The 27,798-nt window shown below is 41.8% G+C and overlaps 2 long non-coding RNA genes across 2 annotated transcripts; both read left to right on the top strand.

Moving 5' to 3' along the window:
- Nucleotides 1-7,267: 7,267 nt before the first annotated feature.
- On the top strand, nucleotides 7,268-11,571 carry LOC307214481. Its single transcript, XR_013838142.1, has 3 exons — nucleotides 7,268-7,682; nucleotides 8,250-8,378; nucleotides 10,607-11,571. It is a non-coding gene; the product is annotated as an uncharacterized lncRNA (long non-coding RNA).
- A 3,614-nt stretch (nucleotides 11,572-15,185) lies between these two features.
- On the top strand, nucleotides 15,186-27,494 carry LOC307214472. The gene is made up of 3 exons (XR_013838129.1): nucleotides 15,186-16,139; nucleotides 22,095-22,135; nucleotides 25,992-27,494. It is a non-coding gene; the product is annotated as an uncharacterized lncRNA (long non-coding RNA).
- Nucleotides 27,495-27,798: the final 304 nt, after the last annotated feature.

The raw sequence follows: 27,798 nt of genomic DNA, 5'->3' as shown, positions 1-27,798 counted from the left end.
ATTAAAGCTTGAAAAACAAAGGAAAAATGACATACATAAGTCAACATCAGAGATCCAACATAAAAGCTTAATTCAATCCTTCCTTTACTTTGCAAACACAACAAGAAGCAAAAGAAAAGAAAAGAAAAGAAAAGAAAAGAAAAAGAAGGGTGAAATTGACTGCATCTTCTTCGATGGTCGTGAAGCTACAACTAAGGTTATGCTGAAAGCAGATAATTCAGATCTGCAGTTCCCCAGCCTCATCACAGAACAACATTCTTCTGTGTACAGTGAGCCAGTTGGAAGATATGTTTACCACTTCAGTCCAGAGAACGGCTACCCCCCAATACACTCCTCCCATGCACCTACTGGTTGCAAATCTGCAGGTAGGGTAGCCTTCCTCCTTCTCTCCATGTTCCTATCATATTATATCAGGCTTTAAAGCACAAGGGAAGAAGATAGCAAGCAGGGTGGGTGGGTGAGAGAGAGAGAGAGAGAGAGAGAGCCTTTCTTCCTTACCTGCTGCAGAAACAGTTGGCACTGGTGCTCCTGCAACATCAGTTAAGGAAATCTGGGATATTATGACATGGGAGATCTCACAGGGTGTGACTGGGGGCTCAAGAGGGGCTAGGGGAAAGATTCAGACTATGTCATTAGCAGCTTGAAGGACTGGGCTTGAATTTAACTAGGTTAATTTTCTTTTTAAAAAATAAGTGGTAGTTGAAGCTCAATTAACCATACCTAATTCTAAAGCAGATTACTTGAAGAAGTATTCAGTTGAAGAACATGTTGTTTGTTTTTCTTTCTCTTACTGGGTCAGTTTGGGCCTCTGTCTATTCTCAGCTTGGACTCCAGCCATCCCACTTGGATAGAAGTGAGGCGTTAACAGGGTCATTATTCAAATTAATTTGGTAGCTAGTTATTTTTTTTGCTATAAGTTTTGGTGGTTCTCTCTCTCTCCTCCCCATCCCTTTAATTCTTCTGCTGCAGTGGAGTTAATTTGTCAATGCAGAAGGAAGCGGAAGGGAACATAAACTTTTTTAGCTTGCTAGAAGTGCAGAAACATCTGCTGGAGTCATAAGTGGCTTGCTGGCTGAGTTCAGCAGGGGAAAAGCTGGCAATTAATCTGAAGTGTCAGTGTGCGAGATGGAAGTGGTGGTGCCGAGTTTCTGGGGACAAAAAGGTAGCGTCGGCAGCCAAAGGCTGCATATGTTTCTGTAACTTAAAAAAAGAAGGGAAACCTAAAAGGTGCTTTGTTGTAGCAGAACAAACTCTGCCCCAAGAATGCTGCTTAACCTGTGGAGCTGAATCAAACGGACCTGCACTATAAAAGTGGGCATGGAGTAATGTCTTCTACTGGGTTGCATTAACAATCCTTTGAGCTCTGGGTCCAAAGACTGTTCCTATCCTCCTTGCATCCCATGAGGAGTGTTACCAAATTTCATCCCAGCTATATGCCAACTAGGATGAAAACTTGCATTTCAAAGGCTCAAAACATAGGAGCACTCATCATGTGTTACATAATTACTGTCGCATGGAGGAACATCATACTCTGCTGAAAAACTCTATAGATAATCTGGGATAACAAATGACTGGTGGATAAAAGATGTCCATACATGTTTCTGTAATCATAGTTTCAGAAAGTAAAGTATCAGATTCTGAGAGATAACTGAAAACAGAGCTTGGCACCTAGAATAAATCAGGGACTTAAGAGTTAAGTAATCCAAGGACCAGAAAAGCATACAGAAGAGATGTAAATGGATCAGTGGGAGCAAAGAAGATCAAAGAGTATTTAATCTTGGCACATAGAAAGCAGTAATGTGGAAGAGAGAAGAATGCCTGTCCAGGGGGATAGACGCAGGGAATAGCAAATGCAGTTAGAATAAAAAGCAAGTAACCATAAACAATCTAGAACTAATAGATAGATAGATTCTTTATTGTCATTACACAAGTGCAACATTGCACAGTGCAACGAAATTGGATGTCATCCCTTAAAAAAACAACAAAAGCAAAACAGCAACAACAACCAAACAAACCACATTCCAGCCACACCCACACCCACACCCATCAAACTCCCAGGTCACACTATCGAGTTACAGCATTCAAAAAGGCCACAGCTCTTGGATAGAAACTATTTTTCAGTCTATTTGTCCTTGACTTGATGTTTCTATATCTCCTGCCAGAAGGCAGTAGTGCAAACAGACTGTATCCCGGGTGAGATGCATCCTGCAGGATGTTGTTTGCTTTCCTAAGACAACGGGAACCGTACAGTTCTTCCAAAGATGGGAGAGGATGACCAATAATCCTTTGGGCTGTGAAACAAACAGAGAACAAAAGGTAAGAAACAGCACAAGGGGGAATGCATTAAAAATAGTGTACAAAGGAGAAGAAAATCACAAAGGAATCGCATAACAATAATTTATTTTTAGATTATGTTTGCCTCCCAGAAGATGTTTGCAAACACCTTCCCCCATTCCAACCATACTGTATTTGAAAACATTTATTTATCTGGTGTTTTTCTCCCCAATCCAAAGCACATGGAAAAAAACAGTTTTCCCACATTTACTGGGGTGAAAGTCCTTTTGATTTAAATCAGAGACTCACCACGAAGGTGGCTAAGCATTGCAATCCTACAGTGCCAGCCCATGTTTACACAGAAGTAAGTCTCACTGAATTATGCTGAATTTATGGCCTAGTAAATGTGTTTGGGGTTGCAGTGTTACAGCTCTTTTAGAAATAACACCTCCCCCCCCCAAAAAAAAGAGAGGAATGGACCAGATTTCCCTGTGCTTGCACTTCTTACACAAAATCAGAGGCAAATATAGGGGGTACCGATGCACCAGACCCTCAGGCAATGGAGCCACAGGATTCTAACTTAAGTAGGTGGTCTGGAGTGCAGACTGGAACCCCCATATGACACCTCCCCATATGCCCAAATTACACGTGAAGAGGTCACAGGGCCCCCCAGGCTAGTCCCAGCCTCACACACCATACTCCATGCATTCTTCACATGTGACAAGGGCCTTAATAGACACACTGATGTATAAACAGACATCCCCTTCGTGGGTGGCGATCTCTCATATGGAGGGTCCTTTGCCTTCAAAGCCTATGGAGTATGCAGACTGTGGGGTGCATGGCCAGCAGTGGGTGGAGCTAACTTGAAATATATATGAGTGTGTGTGTGTGTGTGTGTGTGTCTGAACCTCCTCCTTATAAGTTCCCAGTAAGGGGGGTATTATAAGAATTTTAAGGTTTTACATAAATGTACCAAGCAAGCACATACATAAATGTATAGACCACATGTCTGAGACCCAAAGAAAAAGTCCTGAAACCACTTGTCTCTTACAAATTGACCTCAAATATTTCTCTGCAAGGTCGAAGGAAATGGGGAGCCTCCCCATTGTCTCTTTGCTCAAAAATCTGGTCTCAAGGGCACAGTTAAGATATGAATAGGGTAAGCTGTGACCTGGATTCAATAACTAAGTAGTTATCATAGCAAAAGAATTGCCAGGATGCCCAGGTAATCCAATCAGGTAACCTGGCAGACAGGATAAAAACAACGCACTCAGATTTCTGTTGTAGTCCACCCCTTCTCTGGTGTATGGGTGGGTGGTCTTGGGCTCCAGGGTGGGCAGTTCAAAAGTTTATATAAGGGCTTGCACATCTTTGTCCTGGGTCCTCCTCCTCTCTCCTGCGTGTGGGGGAGCACCCTGTTGCAACAGCTTTAATAAAGGCCAGGCTTACCAGCTGCTTTGCTTCTCAATATTCTCTGGTTGGCCTCTGTTATTTTCTCCTACTGATGGAGAACCTACAAAGGACTCTTGTGTACCCCATAAGGGAAAGGGAGCAGTTTTTGTTTACAACAGGGGGCATTTTGCGCATCTTCATGCTAGGGGAAGTACTGTATACAAAATCAACTCTGAATGAAGTGAAAAGGGCAGGCAGGCAATGCTGAGTGCAAAGCAACTGGGAACTGTTCTTCCATTCCCAATCCCCTTACATCACATCCCAAACAGTGCTTGGCTGGGGCTTATGATTTCATAGAATCATATAATTTTAGAGTTGGAGGGACCACAAAGGTCATCCAACTGTACAATCCAGGAGTGGACCAGAAGAGAGACATTCCCTCTCTGGTCAACTCCCCAAAGGCCAACCGGCATAGGCATGGCCGTGCCATGGAGCACTATTCTTGCCCTCCAACCATCTTCCCCACCCATGGGGCACACATGGGGATAATTCATTTGTCCCTTAACGATTGATGTAAGGCAGCTTGTAGAGCATTTTGACATAAAGGTGGCCTATGACTGTTTTGTATTTATTGCTTATTTATTATCAGGATTTATATCCCAATCACATTTCTTTGGTGGCTGAATAAATAAAACAAGCATTACCTAAAATGTATACCACATCCCTCCTCTTCAAGGCACAGACAGTAGTGTATAAATTAATGCCGATATGAATCATTCTGCCATTGTCTTGAGTGCCCCACAGCTTGTGCATTCCTTGAAACGGTGATTAGGAGTAGGAAATCACAGCTATTCATGGCACCCCTAGTTTCAAAGTGCACCTATCCAATAACTTGGCACAAAAGAAAGTCTGGATTCCCATAACATTTGTGTCTGCATTTATGTATGCGTTTAAAATACCTGCTGTCTCCTGTGTTGTTATGAAAAGTAATGTGCACAGGGCTGGCTGGCTTCAAGCGTTTAGCATTGCTGGTTAAAAGTAAAGCCTGAAGCGGAACAACTAGCGCCATGACCATGTTTGTTGCCTTTCTGTTTTCTGGTTTTTAAGTACGATACATTTCTTGCCTTTCTTCCTGTGCAGATGTAAAGTGTTTGATCTCAATATATACCCACTAGGCATGATGAAACAGCAGGCACCGGTGTTATACTTTGCTGGCTAATCTGAACGGAGACAGCAGCAACAGAGGTGAATCCTTCAACACTACAAACAGATTCTCAAAAGCAAATCCTGCTTTGCAGAGAGTCTTCAGAGGTCTGGACTCAAAGCTGTCAGATCCTGCTAACCCACTGCAGCTTGGCATGGGGAGCTGAAGTTGTTTGTACAGGTCATTTTGTGCTGGCTCGTATTTGCATAAGCCCTGATGGCTCCAACTGATTTGGACCTTCTCTGGGTCACCCTGAATGTTGAGATGGGGTTGCCCTGAGATTCAAAGATGTGCTGTGAATTGTATTGATTAAGAGTTTATAGAACAACACTCTAAATCTAGGGAGTGCTGTGAAAACTCTGTATATAGGGTTGCTTCCTATACTAATTTGAAGTCAGGCATTGTGTGCTTTTTAAAATACTTATTCTGTGATAGTGAGGCCTCTGACATTGCTAAGCTAAAGCACTGTGATGCTAGGGAATTTTCATGAAAATCATAGAATTCTAGAGTTGCAAGGGAGCCCTTCATGCTCTTTATTGCAGCTTGTAAAACAGTGATTGAATTGCCCCCCAAACCTCAGGCTTTTGTACACATTATTTACACAATGAGTCCTGTCTGATTGGCTTATGCTGCTTCCCTCCTGGAGCCTGATTGGTCTTTTCCTGCAAGCCAATCAGTTGTTGCATTCTAGGATCCTACTTGCCTATTGTTCTAGGATCCAAGCATAGTACATAACAGTATCCATGACAGATGGCCCTCCAACATCTGCTTAAAAACCTTCAGGGAAGGAGAGTCCACAACCTCCTGAGGGAGACCATTCCCACTGTCAGAAAGTTTTTCCTGATGTTTAGTCGGAATCTCCTTTCTTGTTATTTGAATCCATTGGTTTGAGTCCAACCCTCCAGAGCAGCAGAAAACAAGCTTGCTCCTTCTTCTATGGGACAGCCCTTGAGATATTTGATTCATATCTCCTCTCAGACTCCTTTTTTTCCAAGCTAAACATACCCAGCTCCTTCAACTCTTCCTCATAAGGCTTGGTTGCCCTCCTCTGCACACATTGCAGCTTGTCAACATCCTTCTTAAATTTTGTCACCCAGAACTGGACACAGTATTCCAGGTGTGGTCTGAACAAGGCAGAATAGAGTGGTATTATTACTTCCCTTGATCTAGACACAATATACTTTTGTTGATGCAGACAGTTGGCTGGGATTAAACTGCACAGAAGCCTTAGGAAAGGGGAAGCTATGCAGAGCAGACTACAGATTGGGAAACTGATGTAAGGACATCCCAGGAAGCAAGGTGCAGAGGTGGCAGAAGGCCTTGAGGCAGGAAGGCTGGAGCAAATCTTCACACTGCAGCCAATGTCCCAAGAGAAGCGCCCTGTGCCATTTTCAAAGGATCCTTCCTGAAATACTGGCTGCGTGCTATTGCAAATGAAAGACTAAGATGAACAAGCGCCTTTTGATTTAAAGTACAGCTTGTACAAAAACATAGCAAACAACTGTTGGAAGTGTGGGGAAAGTAATGGAGACATGTGGTGGACATGTAGAAAGATTATGGAATTTTGGTGCCTTGTTTATGATGAGCTGGAAAAAAACTTTGGGTTAACCTTTCTAAAAAAAGCCTGAGGCTTTTCTGCTAATCATTCTCGGTAACGATATTCTGAAAAATTTGAGAGAATTTTTTCTGTATGCCACGGCTGCAGCTCGAACATTGATAGCAATGAACTGGAAAGGCGGAAATGTTTCAGGTATAACGAACTAGCAAATAAGTCAAAAGGCACTAACTGTTGTAAGAATGTATTAGAAGGTATATAAAGAATAACTCAATAATGATAGATATAGTCATTACTAGAATAAGGCTATACACCAGGAAATGATAGGAAGTCCAACTACACCTTTTTCTTTTTTCTGTTTTTTTCTTTCTTAAACCCATGTTAATAAAAAGATAAGACAACAAAAGATAGTAAAATATGATTGTTTAATTTATGTAAATAAACAGAATACTACTTGTATATGGTTTTTGCTTACATGGATTATATATATGTTTACTCAAGAAGATGTACAATACATATGTATATGTATGTTATACGAGATATGCTATATGAAATGTGTCATATGATATAAGAGATTGTTAATAAAGCAAATAAAAAATAAAAAATAAAAAAATAAAGTACAGTTTGCACAATCTTGTAGGCCCAGAAAACGGTCTGCTGGTAAGGTCTCTCAAGTCCCAGGAGTGAAAAGTTACTCTGCTATGGTTTGGGATTGCCTGTGGCAGCCTTCCTCTTCTCAGCGCTAAATTTGCAACTCTCCAAATCTGTGATTCTATGATTCTTAGCCACAGGACAGAGACAGGACATCTTGAGTCTTTGCAAGCATGCATATTTCAAAGCCCTCCATCCTTTGCAAACAGTTGGTTGGAACACCAGTGGAGTTTGGTGCTTTCATCATGGCAAGCAGTGTGATACTTACATAGCCTGCATCCATCCCACTTCTCATACAGTAGAGCATTGAGAACTGATGGACCTGAGCAAAAAATCAGCTCCCTGAAGGTTACCATCTGGCTCCGAATTGCCAAGCCAGAGAGTCAAATGGTGTGTATAAATTTCCTTGTGGCTTTGAGTGGATACAAGAAACAGTGGTGAAAATAACCATTCTGCAAGTTTCTTAATAACATAAAAAATATATCCATTCTCCTCTTTTCTTGGCAGCAAAAAAATTTCAGAAACTTAAAGAGGAAAGGAGCTTTAAAATTTGCCTTGAGGAATGGTTTGGGGAGTGTTTTATCTTTAGGCACATTAATACAAAAGGTATGTAATAAGCAAGTTCTCAATTTTTTGCAATACCTGAAAATTCAAGTTTATTATTCAAAATAATATGTTTGTTTTTGTACTGAATAATTGCACCTTTTGAGGTTTTAATGATAACTCTGTTGGAGAACAGTGCCTACTATCCAAAGTATTCAGAGTGGTTTGATTAACAGTGATAAAATACTTTAAATTAAAATTGAGTGGAGATTTGCTTACTGAGATGACCAATTCTTACAACGGACATCATATATGTGTATATTCAATGGGTAAGTTTTAATAAAAAAACCTATAACATATACATTATGCTGTAAGAATATACAGATTGCATAGTAATTCAATTGCTACATGTTTGAATGATGCACTGAGACTTCCTTCCACATCTGATGGGGCTGTGACATCACCTAGCAATATGGAAAATATATTTTATTATATGTTAAAGACATTATAGTTAAAGAGATCCCATTGATACCTATAAATATTTTATGTGAAGCCTTATGTTAGATCTGAACACAGACAGTTATTGGCTAATTCATTAATTATAGGTAGGATTTTATTACTAGATATTAGGAACAAGACCATTTGCCAAGTCCTGAGATCTGGAAATGAAAGAACTGGAAGATGGTGTTGATTTGTAATAGCACAATCCTAACCATGTCTTCTCAGAAGTAAATCCTACTGAGTGGGACTTCCTCCTAGGTAGGTAAGGCTAGGATTGTAGCCGTAGTTGACCTGTTTTAAATATCTCCAGGGTGGAAATATTAATTTAAACCAGGCTTTGTTAACACAATAGAACCTATTTATACAATACTTGAACAAGACTGTACCATGGTGACCTGTTCATCTAGTAATACTGGCTATGGTTTGAGATAGATGCTGAATATTTTTCTCATTTTCTTTCTCAGTTTGGGCTGTAGTGCTTTTTGTTCATTTAGTTTCTCTTGTTTGTACAGTAATGACTACAGTGATGATGTACCGTACATGCATTTGTGTGTATGAATATATCAGAGTGGATGTGCTCATGGGACTTGGGCTTAGTTGTCATGTGAGGTGGTAGATGCATTCTAGAAGTTCCTCCCCCTCCGCTCTTTCCTCAAAGTGCTTCTCCTGTGGGAATTTCAACTCCCAAAGTGATATTTTCCACAGCCCTGTTTTCATGATTTAGCCTCTTTTCTGTAAACAATTTACTGTAATAAAGTGTAAACATCAGGGCTGTGTAGGAAGGTGTTAGTTTTTTGGGTCTAAAAATGAGTGGCGTCTCTTCTAATGAGGGGCAGCTGAGTGGTACCATATGCTCCTAAGTTTTGAAATTACTCAATCCACCCGTTTAAACGACTTGTCATTTTTCTATTTTTTTCATGCTTTCAGTTCCCTGAACTATAAGCTTGATTATTATGGAATGATCTTCGTTCTTTTACCCAGGTCTTTTATTCAAAGCTATTAATGTGATATTCAGCAGGTGCTGACAGACATAAAGACCTCCTTGAAAAGAGCGAAGATCAGAAGCTTGGCTCTCCAGGGGCTTGGCTCATTAGCAATTATCCATGGACTTATACATTATGAGGGAACTCTGGGAACATACAGATCCCTAGCTCAACAAGAAACCTCATTCATCTATCTGTTTGCTAAAAGCCCATTATAAATACCTTTTTCTGCAGCAAAGAGAACTTTAGTAATGGAAAATATAAGTAGCAGACACCTGACTAGTATCCACCAGTAGCACAAATGACAATCTGTCCTCAGAAAGCCTTCTTTCTAGATGTGGTGGGGAGACATGTTAGTTTATTCATAAGACTGTATAAATTGAGAAGGGGGATTAATTTTTAACCGGGGGGGGGCATACAGGTGAGGGGACATTAATCAATGCTCCAGGTCTCCTACCCCCTGGGGTAGGAGAGCACTTTCAGACCAACAGCAGGCATAGTCAAACCAAGACATGGTTGGGCTATGAATGCAACTCTTACCTGTGTACAATGGGCTTCATTCCAGCTACTAGGTTCCTACAGACAGACATACAGTCGTAACTCCATTCTGGCATGACTTTTCAAGGACACATTCTGGCAAAAGGAAGCAAAAGGAAGGTACAGAGCAAGGCCAGCTAGGGAGAAGCCATGGTGTAGGGAGGACCAGGGAGAGAAACCTGAAGGGCTCCATTTGGCTCCCACACCTGAGGTTCCTTGTCCCTGCTCAAGACAAACCCAGGATTAGGGCAGGTGAAGAGGGGAGAGGTCCATGCCACAAATGGGTATGAAGTTTAGATTAACTACACTTGGTGTCTGATGCAGGAATGGGGCGAACATGTGCAGAACAGTCTTGGCTGTCCCAATCACATCTAGTTTGGTCCTTAAACACTACAATCTGTAAGCCACGCTGAGATCTTAGGATGAAGGGCAGGCAGCAAACAAACTGGTTTCTTTTGCTGCCGTTTGTAAAGCTATTGTTGTTGTTTAGTAATTATTTCTAAGTACGATGTCTCATTGCACTAGCCTTTTCTGCCCTTACTAAAATTTCAAGTAAAAAGCCCTTGTTGCACTTGTGCTTGTGTGTAGGAGCTATACACAAGGCTGGTTGCTTTCTAGTTTGGAAGTCCTTTCCTTTGTTGCTTTAGCTAATTTCACTCTGATATGTAGCTATATTTAACACATGGAATTTCTGACCTATCAGCAGAAATGCTCTAGCTATGAAGCAAATGACTCTTAATGTGAGCAGCTAAAGAAGCTTTGATTGTTTTTCCTGCTACTAGGCCAAGTCACTTAAGGAGAGGTTTACAATACGGGGTTACAATTCTCATTAAAATACAAGTTTCTGAAAGATTAAAAGGTATCCTTTACTTTGATCTGCGAAAGGGAAAAGGAAAAGGGTTTATCAGCTTCAAGGGATTTCGGGTTTGCTATGGAGAATTTAACATAACCATAAATTTGTTTCAGTTGAATAGAGTGTTTTAATGTACACGAAATCAGACGCAGGAAGTGTTGGGAGCAGAAATTTGGAAAGAAGAAAGCAAAGAAGAAAGGATCACCACTTTAACATAGACGCAAAGGAGTTTTAACCTTCTATAATAATATTCTACAGTGTCTGTGTGCCTGTTTTCTTGGTGCTGGTGAGGGAGATCCTTCGGAGAACCTCCCAGTTTCCACCTGAGAGACAGATTCCCAAATCCTCCTTTCCCATTAGAAACTGCAGACTGGGACTAAGCCATACCATTGCTTTACAGCAGTGCCATGTGAACATCACAGAAGAAGGCCAAGAGGACCAAAAGGAAGAGGAATCAGGGATCCAGAGGAAGGAAGCTGGAGGAAGGAAGCTGGAGCTAGCAGTCAGCCATTCATCTTGAGACCTTATTTGCAACCCTATTTCCAATCACATGCACACCATTTGATATGCATTTTGCAAGTATGTTTTATACCCTCTGTAAAGGATGTTGTGGTGCATTTTATATTTAGCTGTCTTTTGGTATTGGAAAGAAGGCAGAAGAAAATCCACATTTCACTGGTGATGGAAATATGATCAACTAGCATTCTGGATTCAAAGATCTGCACTGGGACTTGCAGATCTGATGTTTTATGATGCGCTAAGAACCCAGGAGGGCAGACCTGGCTTGCCCATCTCCTCCACCCATGTTCTGATGATTCACACCATGTTCACCCACTCATCCACATTCAAATAACTGGTCAGCATGGTTGACCCTACATGAGCTGGAGGATGGATTTCTGAAGCAGGGAGCCTTCTGTTCTCCAGGAAGCTCCCTGCACTTTTTACAATTTTGCAAATTCAAATAGCTAAAGCTAAAGCCTCTTTAATAAAATAGCAACAGTAATCCAGTTTCTAAAATGTATAGAAAAGATTCACAAAAAAGTGAAGAAAATAAACATTGGCTTTCAAGAGCAAAAAGATTGTGGTCATGGCTTGCTTTTTCTGTTTTTTTAAACCTATTAGGTCAGGTTTATACTGAATTAAAGTTTGCCACTCTGCTCCCAAATCAGTGAGGTGCTAGCTTTTGTGACACATGTGCTAAACTGCAATCATGCACTATTATTAGTTCCCTGCTGAGAGCTAAAGATGAAGTTTGCTAGCATTGCTTTATGTATTATGCAGTTGTACATGGAAGGAAGACCAAAAAGCCATACCTGTTTGAACAGAAAGCCTGAAGTCAGGGCTGCTGACAAGGCAGTATGAGGGTACAAACTTACTGGGCCTCATGCCAACATGGGACCCAGACTCTTAGCTTTCACTAAACAAAAAGTTTATTGGGAATTTTAAAAGAAAGTTATAAAACAACTCCTGGAGATAACTTTAAAGCTTCAGTTTTTGGCAGGCAGCACTATTGCTTAATCACAGTTGCCAAGGAATTAAAGAAAGGAATGTTGACCAGCAGAAAGAAATAGGGGAAGGTGGATGAAGGAACCTACCAGGGTATGTTTGTTTAAGCACCTTCCTCTGTACCGATGTTATTTCATTCATTCTGCTGCCTTTACAGAACAAAACACAATTGCCTGGGTGCACGCCACCCCAATCTCCAAGCAGTGCAAGATCCCAGGGGCGCCAGGCACTTACCCAGGGTCTGTGTTTGTTCTGCTCCCACAGGGTCCAGTTATTTAGTGACAGCAAGTCTGTGTATTAGTATTAGGTAGAAGGAATAATAATGCTGCTCCTCTAAGAAAAGCTAGTACCTTTCCAGAAGGGACGCAGGTGGCGCTGTGGGTTAAAGCCTCAGCGCCTCGGACTTGCCGATCGAAAGGTCGGCGGTTCGAATCCCTGCGGCGGGGTGCGCTCCCGCTGCTCGGTCCCAGCGCCTGCCAACCTAGCAGTTCGAAAGCACCTCCGGGTGCAAGTAGATAAATAGGGACCGCTTACCAGCGGGAAGGTAAACGGCGTTTCCGTGTGCGGCTCTGGCTCTGGTTCTGGCTCTGGCCAGAGCAGCGATGTCACGCTGGCCACGTGACCCGGAAGTGTCTCCGGACAGCGCTGGCCCCTGGCCTCTTAAGTGAGATGGGCGCACAACCCCAGAGTCTGTCAACACTGGCCCGTACGGGCAGGGGTACCTTTACCTTTACCTTATCTTTCCAGACCTCAAGGCTGGCTGGGAAATGAAGGCACAGTAATATTCTAGTTTCTATTGGCTCTGCCCAGAGCAGGGGGAAACTCCCTCTCTCTTTTGCAACCTAGTTCTGTTTTAGTTCTTGCAAGCCCAGGAAGAGGGGTAAAGTCACTTGTTCTTACAGAACTTCACAAAGAGCTTCCTAACCACATTCATTCAGAGCCAAAAGAACAGCCTACTGGAATGTGAGGAAATACCTCTTCAATAAAATACACGTTTGAGAGCTTTGTGGAATTTTGTTTATGCTCTCCAGATTGAGAAAAGCCTCAGGACGGAACAGTGTTTCCTTTTGGAAATGAAGCAGAGCGGAGACTGTGGTGTCTTTATGATATATGGTTTATTTACACATATATATAACCTGAGCCTGTGATGGAGGGGTTCACAGCATTAACACCCCAAAAGGGTCTTGTTTCTCCCTTAGCCACAGCCTGGAATTCAAGCAGAGAATAAGCCTTGCACTCTGATCCTCTGCTAGCTGCTTTTTCTCCAGCTTCTAGTTCGCATAACAGCAAATTCTGCCCTCAAACTCAGGCTTTGTCCTTCTTACTGAGAGTCCAACCATTTTCAGTCTGACACAGAGCTCCCTTTCATTTGTTCTTTTAATGGCCCATCACCCAGACAGTTACCTCATCAGGAAACTAGCCTGGTTTGTTTGGTTTTGAACACTTGCTAGAATTAGAGGGGTCTGGCACCCACAAACTCATAACATTATGTTTTACTCAGAAGTAACATCCTTGAAATAAATGAGGTTTTCTTCCTACTGAGCCAAAATGGTGACTTTGCAGTCCCCTCAGCAATCTTCTATGCCCTTCACAACCACAACTGTTCATTGGTCATCACTGAGCTGTTCTTTATTAGTATACAGTAAGCATAAAATAAAAATATAAAATACAGAATGAATCAACAAATACAACAATAAAATAATGGCTGCAGCAAGTTAAAATTCCTGGAAACCGCACTTTAACACATGGGAAACTTTAGTGATGAATGTTGGTGAACCGTTTTTTGTGTGTATATGTATTTTGCTGAGAGTTGTGAAACAGCACATACAGTGGTACCTCGCAAGACGAAATTAATTCGTTCCGCGAGTTTTTTTGTCTTGCGATTTTTTCGTCTTGCGAAGCATGGACTTTGGAAAAGCTTCAAAAATCACCAAAGTCTTCAAAAACCTCAAAAAAGGCTACCACACCGCGTGCTATGAGTTGCTCCTCAAAGTGAATGCACGGTTTTAAGAAAAAGGAAACAAACTTGCAAGACAAAGGAAACAAACTTGCAAGACGTTTTTGTCTTGCGAAGCAAGCCCATAGGGAAATCCGTCTTGCGAAGCAACTCAAAAAACGAAAAACTCTTTCGTCTTGCGAGTTTTTCGTCTTACGAGGCATTCGTCTTGCGAGGTACCACTGTATCTGCTGCTTGCTGCTGTGTATTTGCATCTTTATTTTCCTCCAAGGTCCTGAAGGCAATGTACACAGTCTTTTCCCTACCACTTTTATTTTCACAACGGCCCCGTGAAGTAGGCTAGGCTGAGAGTTAGTAGCTGACAGGCCAAAGTTGTGAAACTGAGCATGCTTAAGAGTGTTTTTTCGCTTACAAAGTAGTAGCATGTTGTTGTTTTTACAATATTCTGTGGTAGTTACAATGTATGCATGAAGGAAGGCACTGAGAATTAATATGCTGCTGAGATAGGGCAGGGGTAGAATTGGATAGGTGTTTGGACCCTGAAGAGAGCATCTTCCACAGAGGTGTGCATTAACAGAAGCTACATTAGCTATCTGCAATTTGTGTGTGTGTAACTTTAAAAGGCTGAAGGTGACCTACCATATCAGCAACGAAGAGATTGATTTGACTCCCTTCTGAGAAGGTGTTGAAAAATAGCAAATGCTGTAGTTTGGACTGCTCTGCAGAGGTCTTGGCTATTATATGAGTCAGAGCAGGTATAAGTGTGTCGTCCTCTACTCCCTCCCCCACCCCACCAAAGTTAAAAGGGAAAATGTGATTTTAGCAGGCAGCATTTATTAATATCACAGAAGCTTCGTAATAAGTACTTGAATAGATGCCAAGCCTACCATTTTTTGTAAGTAGCAGCAGACGAAATGTTCTTTTGAAGCCATGTTCATATAATATATGCCTAGTCCAAAATGGAATTTAAAGCAAATTTGAAAGGTCCCACTGAGGCAAAATATGGGTAAGAATTTCAATAGGACTGTTAAAAGGGCTTCAGTAATATTTGTTAGGTCATGGTCTCTCTTCTCTTCTCTTCTCTTCTCTTCTCTTCTCTTCTCTTCTCTTCTCTTCTCTTCTCTTCTCTTTCAAAACATACCCAAAGGAAAAGTGATCCCTGCAGCAGAAGTGAAGTCAGGGTTAAATGACACGCAATAAAGAAAGAGAACATGGACAGTAGAAAGCGCCATTTGTTTTCAGAGGAGCAATAGCACTTGGTTCCTTGGTTTGTTTGTTTGTTTGTTAGTTACCCCACCTTTTCACCCAAAGGGAGGCAATGGATATCCAAGGTGTGTCTATGCTATAAATGTCTACCTGGCTCCTCCTCATCCCTTGTGTTTTGTTTCATTGCCCTTCTGTTTTACTTCCCTGTTGTGAAAAGGGGCATGGATAAATTTCAAACAGTGTTTTCTTTTTAAAGCTACAATCAGTTTAGAACTACTTCAGTAAGACAGCAAGAGAGGGATGCTCACCCAAGCCACTAATTTTAGAGGAGATTGTTTCTTGGTGAATTCCTAGCCAAATTTTGGGGCAGGGGAATGATTTGCGGAAAACTACTGTTTTCTAAGCTGAAGGTGAGCTAGGTGTCATAGGTCTGCACCCCCCTAAAGCCATGCAGTGCTGAGTCTGGGAGTGTTGTTACAAGCAATCTGGACTGCCTAGTGTATGCACATCTACACACAGGCTGTGTACGCAAAGACACATCCCCAGAAAGTCCCTTTGGCTGTTTTCTCATATCTGCCCAACTCACCCTCCGTCCCACCTGCTGCACCTGCCTGGAGTTTTGGCACTTGGGATGTGTGGGGGGAAAAGCCTCCCTGCTTACCATAACGTGAGGCCAAGGTTTTGGGGGCTGTGCCTTATCAAGCTGCTTGAAGTGCGAAGCATTTGGCTCAACCAAAGCTGAACTTAGCTTTCTTAGCTTCCCACTCTTCTAATCTCCCCTGCAGATATTATGAATAAAAAGTCGCCTTGGTTCACCCCATTGTCTGCTTCTCTTTTCTTACATCAGGTTGCAACACAAGTGCTGGTCACTGTAGCCACAAGGGCATCAGAATTACCTTGCCAAAGCCCACCTAATCCGACGTTCATTTCTGAAAGTTTGCAGGGGTTGTTATGCCATTCCATGCACACGAAATGTTGTAAGTAGGCTATTGATTTCTGGTTGAATGGTATGTTGTTCTGAAGAGGATAAATGAGTTTGGCATTCTTACACGTTTGTTCTTTCTCAGAAGAGAAATCATTAATTTAGTGTATGTATGATGCAGTTTCAATATCTCAGGAGCAAGATGACAAATCTGAACCAAATTTGGTGCAGAGGCCACTTGTAGCACAAGGAAAAACAGATTAGCTTTTGCTACCAGGAAAGGTAGAAATTGGGGTTTATGGGAGTGTGCGTGAATATCTCTGCAACTAATGCTCTGACATGACATTTCATAAGCAAGGTAGTTATTAGATCCTCAAACACTGGTGCAAATTTCGATGGAAATGACCTGCTACAGCCATCAGGAACCTGGAGCCCTCCAGATGTTTCAGACTACAGTTCTCATCAGCCTCAGCTTCCATGTCTCAGCTTGCAGCGACTAGAAAGCACCACCATTGCCGACTAGATGCAGGGGCATGTTATGAATTTTGTCAGAAGTTTCAATTATGGTAGTGTATCGACTGCCATCCCTTTCCTGAATAATTATACAGATATAAAGATGGCTATGGGGCAAACATCCTAACACACACACTCCAAAATCCTGGGTAGCCTTACAGACGATTTTATTTGCAGTTTTCAATGAGCGCAGAATATGTCACACTACCTAGCTGCTGCAAAAAGCTATAAACGTACTTACTTACTTACTTGCAAAAAATGAAGAACTGGAGAAGTCCTTGGACTAGCTTATGAAAATGCAATGTAAGTTAGAGTGAACCATGCTTTGGAAAGTTTTGTAAACATGCGGTCTAATCCACATGTCTGTGTTATGATCCATGTGTGGTCCAGGCAGATACAGAATGCGAGGTTCAAACTGAAATCTTCCCCATCTCTACTCAAAATCTTTACCCCAAAGCACTGGGATTGGAGCCCTGGTAAAGTAATTATCTCTGATTACAGGCTGGATCTGTCAGTCATTAAGGCTCCTGGTCCTGGCGTTATTCTTAATTGTAGAGAAAGAAGTTTTGCTTTTGCAAAGCTTCTTCTTCTCTCCCTTCTTACCGCACCCTGGTCTTTTTCCTTAAGGGGTAAGCTTAAAGGCAGAATATCACTTCTTTGCAGACACTACTCTGCATTTTTTTTTTTGGGGGGGTGTCTGTGTCTGAGTCCTGGAGGTGCTTTGAGGCACTTTAGGGGATCACTGCTTCAGGTTGCCTCATATAGGCCCCATCTCAAAAAAGCCAAAAAATCTCCTAGAGGTACCCTGCTCCAGTTTGGGGTTCATGCAAAGCCATTGCACACCCCTAAAAGATACCATATGTTTCTGTTTCTCTATTTAGATATCACAGCAAATAGACCTCAATTTCTATTCAAAGCCTTCACTAAATCTTATAGTAGGGAGTTCCATTAACTGAGTAAGTTGGGAAAATAGAAAGTTGCAATATACTAACACAGGTCACTGTTCCATCTAAGTATTGTCTACACGGAGGGCTTATCCAAACCTCCCTTTGCCCACCACTTTCCCCCAGGGAAACCCAATCTTCAGCACTGAATTGGAACAAATGGCAATTGGGTTTTCTGTGGATTGCCATTTGTTCCGATTTAGCACTAAAGAGCGGGTTTTCCAGGGTAAAGGCAAAACCACTCGGACCCATGCCTAGAAAGCACAGGTCAAGCAGAAAACTGCTCAGAAACATGCCTCCTAGGACAAGCGGAAATGTAGACAAGCTGTCTCCAGATTTTAAGACAGGGCCTTTCCAGATTTGCCTGGAGATTCCAGGGTTTATGGTAAATTTGGGACCTTTTGTATGCAAAGCATGTATTCTACTACTGACCTATGGCTACAATCTTTTGTCATTTGTGAAGCTCTTTTTAACCAGCTTCATCGATTGACCCTAAGCTCTAGTCCACACAATGTCCAGGTAAGCAGGTCTTTCAAAGAATCTCTTGCTAGTGGCAGTCTTCTGTAGCACCAGCTGGTCTCTTAAGCCTCTCTTTCCAAATGTAACTGCAAGATACAGTGCTATTTCATTGACCTCACTGAACTGACACAAATTTCCTATTAGTGAAAGCTTTTAGAAACATACACAAGAACGAGATGACTGTCAAAATCAGACTTTGGTCTGAAGAGTTTTTTCTGAGAGAATGCCTTTCATCCCATGCACACCTTGTATTTTCCTAGAAATGTTTTTGAGGCTTTTTATTAGTTCATCTTGGGTGAACACTAAACTAGAAGAAAAGTTGGCCTGTGAGTAATGAAAGGTGATGGAATCTGTATGCACTGTGAAATGCATTTTTCCTGGGGTTTATAGAGCAATTGAAGTTCATGTTGTTGCAAATCTGATGCAAGCACAGCACTAAATAAGATCTTCTCTGAAACAGCCTCCTGTGTCAATAGATGAGCACATAAAAGAATGAGAATAAGAATTTTGGAACTGAATGGAAATCAAGCCATCCTTTTCTAAACATGAAAGGTGGGGAAAGGAATATTGTGGCCTCCCTGCCCTATATTGTAACAGGCCAAGTAATAGATTGCCAACAAACCATGATGTTTCTTGTATGCCATGTTCTTGATCAAGCATATGTGGCTTCTGGACTGCCTTGAAATTATGAGGTGGAGAGGCCTATACTTCTTGCAACCTATAATGCTCTGTAGGGAAACCCCCCCCCCCAAAAAAAACCCCCACATAATTATTAATCCATATTTCCACCATAGCAAAAAGTAGACGTGAGGAGGGGATTGTGTTTCCTTGAGAATTTGTCCAATTGCAGCCATATTCCCCTGTGAGTGGAAGGAGACACTTTTGAATTGTTTGAGCATGACTGAAATGGCACGCTAGCCACAGAACATACAAGCTGCTTCCCGGAGAATTCACACTATGGATTCTACCATTGTGGGTTCCATGGGTCTACAATCTAATCAGAGAATAGTAGTGGTGGTGTTTATAGTTCTCCAAAAATGTCCTTACCTGAATGATTCCATTTCTGTTTACTATCTACCAAAATCTGCTGATAGCAGCAGCTGTAAGTGGAAACTGTGAAGAGTGTTCAAGTTGTTCTCTGTAGAATCTGCACTGTCAGCTCCACTGTCTGACTGACTGAATGAATGTGTAAACCAATGAACCCATTTGTTTCTATGGCACAGGGCAACTTTTCTGGATATGCTGATTTGTGGTACTTAACTAGCCAGCCAAAGTCATTATCCTGACAAAGGAGCTGGTTTGGCAAGCTTCCTCTGATACAGTCTACCCTCACAGATACAGGATTGCAGGCGTGGAAGAGGTTCCAGGGTTTCGTCCAGACTGACCCCCCAAATTTATAACATGGCAATAGCCAGGCCTCTCTCCATCTTACACTACATGCTGCCTTTCAGGAGAAGCATGGAAAAGATGCAGAATGTGGTGTTGGGCACAAACGTTACTTTCCCGAGAACCTCAGATAGCTAGCTGGAGTAAATAGCAAATTTCTCACCTTGGGGGCTATCAAATTATATCTGAAAATTTGTATGAGCAATGCCTGCAGAAATTTCCAAAACCAGAGGAGTGGCTGAATAACTTGTCGATTGGGTCGGGGAGTGCTTCATGGTCCTTGCTCTCCTATGATGAACAATCCAGATAAAATATGTACAACAACAAAATCTGCTGAATAAATTATGCGAATTAGATATATTTTACAAATGTGTTCAATTGGCATTTAGACAAGGGACAAAATTTAGCTTTTCTTGATACAGAATTTAGACTGCCTTGGGGAAGAATTTTATTTCTATTTGTTTTAGCATAGCCTACAAAGCTTGATGAATGGTTCCTGAAAAGATTCCAGTTTGCAAATGCATTTATAGCTTTTTGTATGACTCCTTTTAAATAGGTTTCCAGCTAATAAAGTCTTAGTGCTGCTATCACTACACTTTGGAGATGAAAATGTTGGAGAGGAAATGAAGAGTTGGGTAAATTATTAAAGACAACCTTAAAATCCATTGTCTTTCACACATGGTAAAGTGTGTCTGGATACAGCATCTAAGATTTTGCATATCAAATCCTTTAAATAACAAGATGCTGCTAGAGGAAGTGCAAATCTTTACAGCTCAAGATTTTTGCTGTAAATTTGTCAAATTCCAAAGTATCATCATAAATATAATTAAACAGGAACGACAGTCTGTGTTTCTATTTATTTTTTACATTTAGCACATCAAGCTGTTTTAACTTAAACAATAGAGGCAGGACTGTATAGTTTAAAGCAGAATCTTCAAGAAATGCAGTGACTTTCTCTTGCTGGATTGGGTGGCCCCTCCTTCATGTTTTTTCTGCATTTTCAAAGTACCGTATTTTCAATTTGCTTCCTTACCTTCTGACAGTTCTTCTGTGATATATTATGTAACCTCATCCATAGATAGATAGATAGATAGATAGATCCATATTTGCATGAGGTTACATAATGTCAGACCCTAGTTCTGTACTGCCAACAAAGACACACTGAAATGGATTAATTCTTTCTTTTTCATGCTGGAGCTCTTACTTTGTGCAACTTGAAAGAAAAAGGAGTGATATTTTCATCTACTGCAGCTCTAGACACAATGTTTTTTAGAGCCATAGGACCAATGTAGAAGTATTGCTGGCACACATAGTATTGTTATGCGTTTGCGGGTGCCAGGCATGTACCATAATCCTTGTTCCCTGCAAGTGTTAAGAGCTAATTAAGCCAGACTAGCTGGAGGAGACTCTTGAGAGTCCCATGGACTGCAAGAAGATTCAACCTCTCCATTCTGAAGGAAATCAGCCCTGAGTGCTCACTGGAAGGACAGATCCTGAAGTGAGGCTCCAATACTTTGGCCAGCTCATGAGAAGAGAAGACTCCCTGGAAAAGACCCTGATGCTGGGAAAGATGGAAGGCACAAGTAGAAGGGGATGACAGAGGATGAGATGGTTGGACAGTGTTCTCGAAGCTACGAGCGTGAATTTGACCAAACTGCTGGAGGCAGTGGAAGACAGGAGTGCCTGGTGTGCTCTGGTCCATGGGGTCACGAAGAGGCGGACACAACTAAACGACTAAACAACAACAGCTTCCAATGTTCAGGTAATCACCTGGGTGATAGGTCATTAAGAGAACAAATGAAAGGGTGTTCTGTGCTAGAGAACAAATGGGTGGGGCCCCTTTTCCATCTCTTAGTTCATTTTCTCTTTCATGCAAAAAGTCCAAAATGAATTTCCAATCCTTAATAAACGCAAAGCAAGGAACATTTCAATCAAACAGTTCGCCTTATCAAAGTTTGTTTAACTGCCCCCACGTTTTGTGGCACTTTTTTCAGCATGTGGAAAGTTAATCTGGTCCACCTCCAAGAATTCAGACAGTGGACTGTATTTTTGGATGTCCAGTTTGTTAATGGAGATTGCAATTTGCTCTACAATGTTCTGGCAGGCCTTGATGTATCTAGAGGCCTGCCTCCTGGTGAAGCGAAAGAACCAACATGGGCTATTCCCAAGCCTACTGTGGATTCAGTGATTCTTCCTCCCCCCTGAGTTCCCTGGTTATATTTATTCCCCATAAACAGATCCCCAAATCCATAACTGCTGATATCAGTATTTCCAGAATGCTACAAATTTAAAGGTATCCTGAATGTATAAAGTGTGATGGTAACAAGCATAATTGCAAATACACAAATGATTTGGTGCAGATCCGTTCGCCTTGTGTAATATTTGAAATGGCCTTTAGCTATTTGAAACTAGTCCTAGTTGTGACCTATTTCTTCCAGCACTGAATAAGCTTTCAATATGTTAATGATCACACCAATGCCCTATCCTGTTTTGTCCTTTAATTTGCTCTCTTCTGCTGCTTTTCCTTTCTTCATCACTACCTCCTCTAGCCTTTTGATGGCCCATCTTTCTTCCCTCCCCTTCTTTTCCTTCCCCACCCCATGTCTTATCCTCTCCCCTCTAATCTCCCTTCTCATTCTCTCCTTTAGCTATTTCCAAGTAGTATCAGTGCTCACCCTTTAAGCACAATGTAAGTACCACATTAAAAGTCTATTACTGGTAATGGAGTTAATGTAAAAGTGCAGATTACCTATAATTAATGGCAAAGTAATTCCATGTCTGATCCGATGTAATGAAACACTATTTTAATTTAAATATATTGGACATCCACTAAGCCATCAAAAGAGATGCTGTGTCTCAAGTCACTTAGAAACATATTCAGTCAGTATGAAGTCTTCAGATCTTTGGCCGAGATCACCTTTGAAATTTGGCAGTAACTGCAGGACACTCTTGTATCTTGGCTGCCCGCTGACCCTCAGGTGCGTAAAGGCTATGGCAGATTGTAACTTAGATTTATTTCAGCTATTGTGATAGAAATCCTGGAAGCCATCACTGCAGCAGGCAATTTTATTTTCATTCTTGAGTTACGAGTCTGAGAGGGGATCAAGGCATAATTATGCTAGACACACAGAATATCAATCTGTACTGTAGTATACATGCCTGGGTTGATGCTTTCACCCCAAAGCATAAATTATGAGTGCTGGGAATGTATCTAAGTTGTGTGGTCCACATGACCTCTGCATGCGAACACCTTCTGGGTGTTCCAAATAAGAAAAGAAAAAAAGAAATCACTGCAGCTTATCTCCTTCTGGTCAGCTTTCTCTCAACCAACCTGCGTGTCCCAGGATTGTTCCCTTTCTTTCTTGATCTTTCATTTCAGATCCCAGACATAAAAAAGGTGAAAGGAATGTGGAATTTCTGCTGCTGCTGGGATACCAGGCAGCCATATCAGGAGGCTGGCAGAGAAGTGCTTCAGGCAGAGAGGTCAAGAAAGTTCTTGCAGTCAAAATCTGGCACCCTCTAAATATTTCTTATTTTCACAATATTTCCTTTTGGAACATTTCACTTTTTAATGGATATTCTCAGTTGTGCATCAAGGCCAAGCGCACCCCCCCCCCATTTATTTATTTTTTAACCCTCATTGACACAGTATTTTAGTTTAAAGTTTGATGGGCAAAATTTAGGCCACAACTTTATTGATTACAGAAATGTGAGTGGTATTGGCTTAAAAAGGTAAAAGGACCCCTGACCATTAGGTCCAGTTGTGGCCGACTCTGGGGTTGCGGCGCTCATTTCGCTTTATTGGCCAAGGGAGCTGGTGTACAGCTTCCAGGTCATGTGGCCAGCAGGACTAAGCCGCTTCTGGCGAACCAGAGCAGCACACGGAAACACCGTTTACCTTCCTGCTGGAGTGGTACCTATTTATCTACTTGCACTTTGACGTGCTTTCGAACTGCTAGGTTGGCAGGAGCAGGGACCGAGCAACGGGAGCTCACTCCATCACAGGGATTCGAACCACCGACCTTCTGATCAGCAAGTCCTAGTCTCTATGGTTTAACCCACAGTGCCACCCGCGTCCCCGGTATTGGCTTAGGCATTGGCAAAAGCTATATTTGACTCCTGCCTGCCTTGCAGGAAGTCTGTAAGGGTAAACCACCAAAAGAGGGAGCTCCGTCGATGGCGACCAACTGAAGCTCACCTTGGGGTTCCCACTGGGTCCTGGTATGGCCCCAGCCCCCCAAGTGGACTTCGGATGAAATCTAGACCTACGGATTCCTTTAATGGAATACCCTTGTACCTGGAGTGGCAGGTGATGGCCGCACCTCCCCTCCCCTACACCTCACAAAGCCAATGCCTAACTACCAAACCTTATAAAGTTGTGACGATTGCTAAGAGGTAGGTGAAAACCAAATAGCAAGTGCCAATCTGCCAAATGGAAAAAAATCCTACCCAGACCCTGTTCCAAAACAGGTGGCCAACAGAAGTCCAGAGCAAGGCCAAAGCAGACACCTAAAAATGAGGGCGGGTGGGCAGGTGTTTGGCGGTGCAAAGCCAGGTGAAAGCCCTAGCGATGCGCCGCTGTCTTTTAAATGCCCCACAATCACACCACCACTCTCTGATTAGCCAATCGGCAGTGCCGTGATGGTGGGACCATCATGTGGCTTGGGCTCATCCCTCACCCCACAGATGGGTGGGGGGCACCCTGGGCCCACAAGCAACGCGGACCCTCAATTGGGAGGATCCAATTAAGTACTTGTATAAATATAGGATTATTATTATTATTATTTTGTGCCCCGTTGGCTCGGCACCCTATGTGGGAGAACCACCCACTCCACCCTAAATCTGGCAGTAGCCTTGGTACATGGCTATGTGGGATTGCCGTATCTTTAGATGTCGGCATTCCCCAAGAGAACTTCCACAATTTGCTGACATGTTGCCTGCTATTCTTTAACAATGGTAGTAATTGGAGTTGTGCACCAAAAACAAGGGACGCAGGTGGCACTGTGGTCTAAACCACAGACCCTTGGGCTTGCCAATCAGAAGGTCGGCGGTTCGAATCCCCGCGACGGGGTGAGCTCAGTCCCTGCTCCTGCCAACCTAGCAGTTCGAAAGCACATCAAAGTGCAAGTAGATAAATAGGTACCGCTCCAGTGGAAAGGTAAACGGGGTTTCCGTGTGCTGCTCTGGTTCGCCAGAAGCGGCTTAGTCATGCTGGCTACATGACCCAGAAGCTGTACGCGGGCTCCCTCAGCCAATAAAGCGAGATGAGCGCCACAACCTCAGAGTCGTTCACGACTGGACCTAATGGTCAGGGGTACCTTTACCTTTACTTTACCAAAAACAAAGATCAATTCAGATCTCACTTTGGGGCTCCAGAAAGCAGTCCCTTTTGGACTGGACTGCTGTAGGCACAACCTAGGCACCTTACTTTTTGTTGCAACAAGAATCGTAGCCCTTTCTGAGTGGATGAAGCTGGCCTGCCAAATAGGTTCAAGGCTTTTGTTTGTTTTTGAGGTATTTTATTTGTAAATTTAATCACAAAAATAATTGCATATGCAAATTAAAATGGTATGAAATGCTGAAAACAGAGAGCTCTGATACTAACTATTGCTAATGTGAAATAATATAAGAAACATGGTTTATCACATGTAAATACATAAGGCAATAAAATTAAAAGAGCTGCATAACAAACCCATAGCTTTAAAACAGATTTAGCTTTCAAAATATTATATACAGTAGCCATGATCTCTGAAAAATCAAAATCTGACTGAAATAACTTCCAAACATTAAGAAATTTAATATTTTTGGAAGCAACAGGATGTTTGTGGGGTTTGAAGGACATCCTGGTTGTTATACATTTATTCTGTCTTCAACTATTTTTCCTTGTTTTAATGTACTGTGTTAATTTAGTTATCAATGCAAATTCCCAGTTCCCCTGCTCCCTGTGCTCTTCTTTATCATTGGTATCATTTGCAATCCCCATTCTTCTGCTCACAGAATGGTTTCATTTGACTTCAGTGTCCCTGCCATGTATCAAAACCTGATTGGCCATGTGGTGCTCTGATGTCACTACATCCCTTGCGGGATCCCTGGATGGCTGGAACCAACTGGAGGAGAATAAGAGCTCTGGAAACAAAGAACAGTGTTGGAACTGCACCAGGGAAGGAATATATGACAGTGTTGCTGAAGTCAAATAAAACCATTCATCTGCCTTCAGTTTTAATTGGTGCCTATGAAGGGAAACGCAAACCCATGATTCTGAAACAATTGTCCTGCATCAGTAAGATTTTCCATTTTGCCACATTGCATCGCAGTGGTTTCACTACAGCACAGCAGCAACTGGCTGGAAGCATTCATTGGGATTATACTCCCACTGAATATTTTTCATCCTTTCTTTAGGACCCCCCCCCCCCAATTGCTGAAAAGAAGGGAAGTTTGCCAAACTTTCCATACCTGCTTTTTTGGGGTGGGGGTGGGCGGTGGTGGTTCAGCTCTATTTATAATACTAGTAATTCATTGTGTAAAGCTAGTATGGTTTTTCTCAGGTGATGCTGAGGGAAATAACCTGTCAAGAAGTTCGTCTCCTTAAATGGACACTCCTAAACAGTGTCCATGAAATTTCGTTCACCTTTTGAGCTGCAGGGAACTTAAGAAATTTAAATCAGGGCATGTACTTGTTTTGATATTGCATTAGCCTTTACTACCTTGCTCTTCCTATATTTTAGGCTAGTTAGTGACAGCAGAAGAATCACATTTCTCAACAGTTACAAACAGCAAAGATTTGCATTCTTGGACATGCAATAACAAATCTGAGCATGTGACCTGTGTAGGCACAAAGAAGCTAAATCTGTCCTACACTTAAATTCTTTCCTCATAGTATTCTTCCTCTTTTCTCCCCCAGATTAAATTCTTGAGTTCTTGTTAACTGCACTAGGCTATAAATTATTAATATTAGAATTAATAGAGATCTGTTGCCAAGGGAGGAACAGAATAAAATGGTTTATATTGCACTCATTTGCACTTAGAAATTTCTCTTCTACCCTCCTTCTATTTTTAGTCGGCCCTATTGAATACGCCACCTACTCATGTTGTCAATGGCTTGATATTATCCCACCCCACCCCCCCTCCCCATGTGAAGATACTACCATGGTAATAAATTTTCCAGAAACTTTCCTGTTTTTCTAACTATTATACCCAATAAGTATGCATTACATGCTATTAGCCTTTCCAAGGTATTCTAATCGAACTGTTCTAAACCACGTTCACATTAATATGCAAATGAGTCAGGGAATACGAAATTAAATGGAAATGAAAGTTGGAAGTTAATTGACATTTTTGTCACAAAAGCACAGAGAAACACTTTTTTTATGGTTTAATGGCAAAGAGCTAATGTGTCATCCAAAGGAGGATTCCATCAATCTAAGCTAAGGCGATTTTGCCGAGATGCACTGCACAAAACTGCTTGGTATGCGATTGCCAGCTCTCCCCCAATGCAGGTGGTCCCATCACTGTAAACCTGCATTAAATTGCTGCCATCCATTATACACACTAGCTGCCTGGATTGCTGCCTGGCGCAGGCTTGCATAGGCCATCTATTCCTGTCAGAAATATGATATGTCAATGACAAAAGCTTAATTACTCCATTAATTAATAGGACAATTTTCAAACTGCCTTGCAATGCAGTTTGACACTCATTAGTGCAATTTTTGAATAATTTCTCCCAGGGTGTGCTACTCCACAAAGTACATCTTAAAGGAAATGCAGAACTTCAGAATTATTTTTTTAATAAATCAAGCAAAGCATACATTGCCTTGAATTACCTGTATTTTTTTCCCCTTTAGACAACAGCAACACTGCAACAACATTGCAAAAGCATTTATATATGCTTCATCTATGTTTATATCTGCATGCTGTCGTATAAATAATGACATAGTGTGTTGGCAGAATTTTGCAAGGACTTGGAAATTGATTCAATAATTATGAAGAGAAAAGAGGTTTGTATTGACAGGGCTTCTGGGAGAAAAATTCATTTTTGGATGTTCAATAAGAACCCCCCAAATTTTGGGTTTCATTAAAAATTAAAATTTGTATAATAGATTGTTGGGTTTTTTTAAGTTACAACATTATAATTGAAATTTGTGATTCTTAAAAAAAAAAAAAATCCTAGGTGTGCCACAGTATCATATAACTATAGAGATGGAAGGGCTCATGAGGGTCATCTAGTCCAGCCCCCTGAAATGCAAGAATCTCAACTAAAGCATCTATGACAGATGGCCATCCAACCTCTGCTTAAATACCTCCAAGGAAGGAGAGTCAACCACCTTCTGAGGGAGTCCATTCCACTGTTGAACT

Source organism: Podarcis cretensis (genome assembly GCF_951804945.1).
Source record: "Podarcis cretensis genome assembly, chromosome: 4".
In the NCBI taxonomy this organism is placed as follows: domain Eukaryota; kingdom Metazoa; phylum Chordata; class Lepidosauria; order Squamata; family Lacertidae; genus Podarcis; species Podarcis cretensis.
This window is presented reverse-complemented; position numbering and strand designations above follow the sequence as displayed.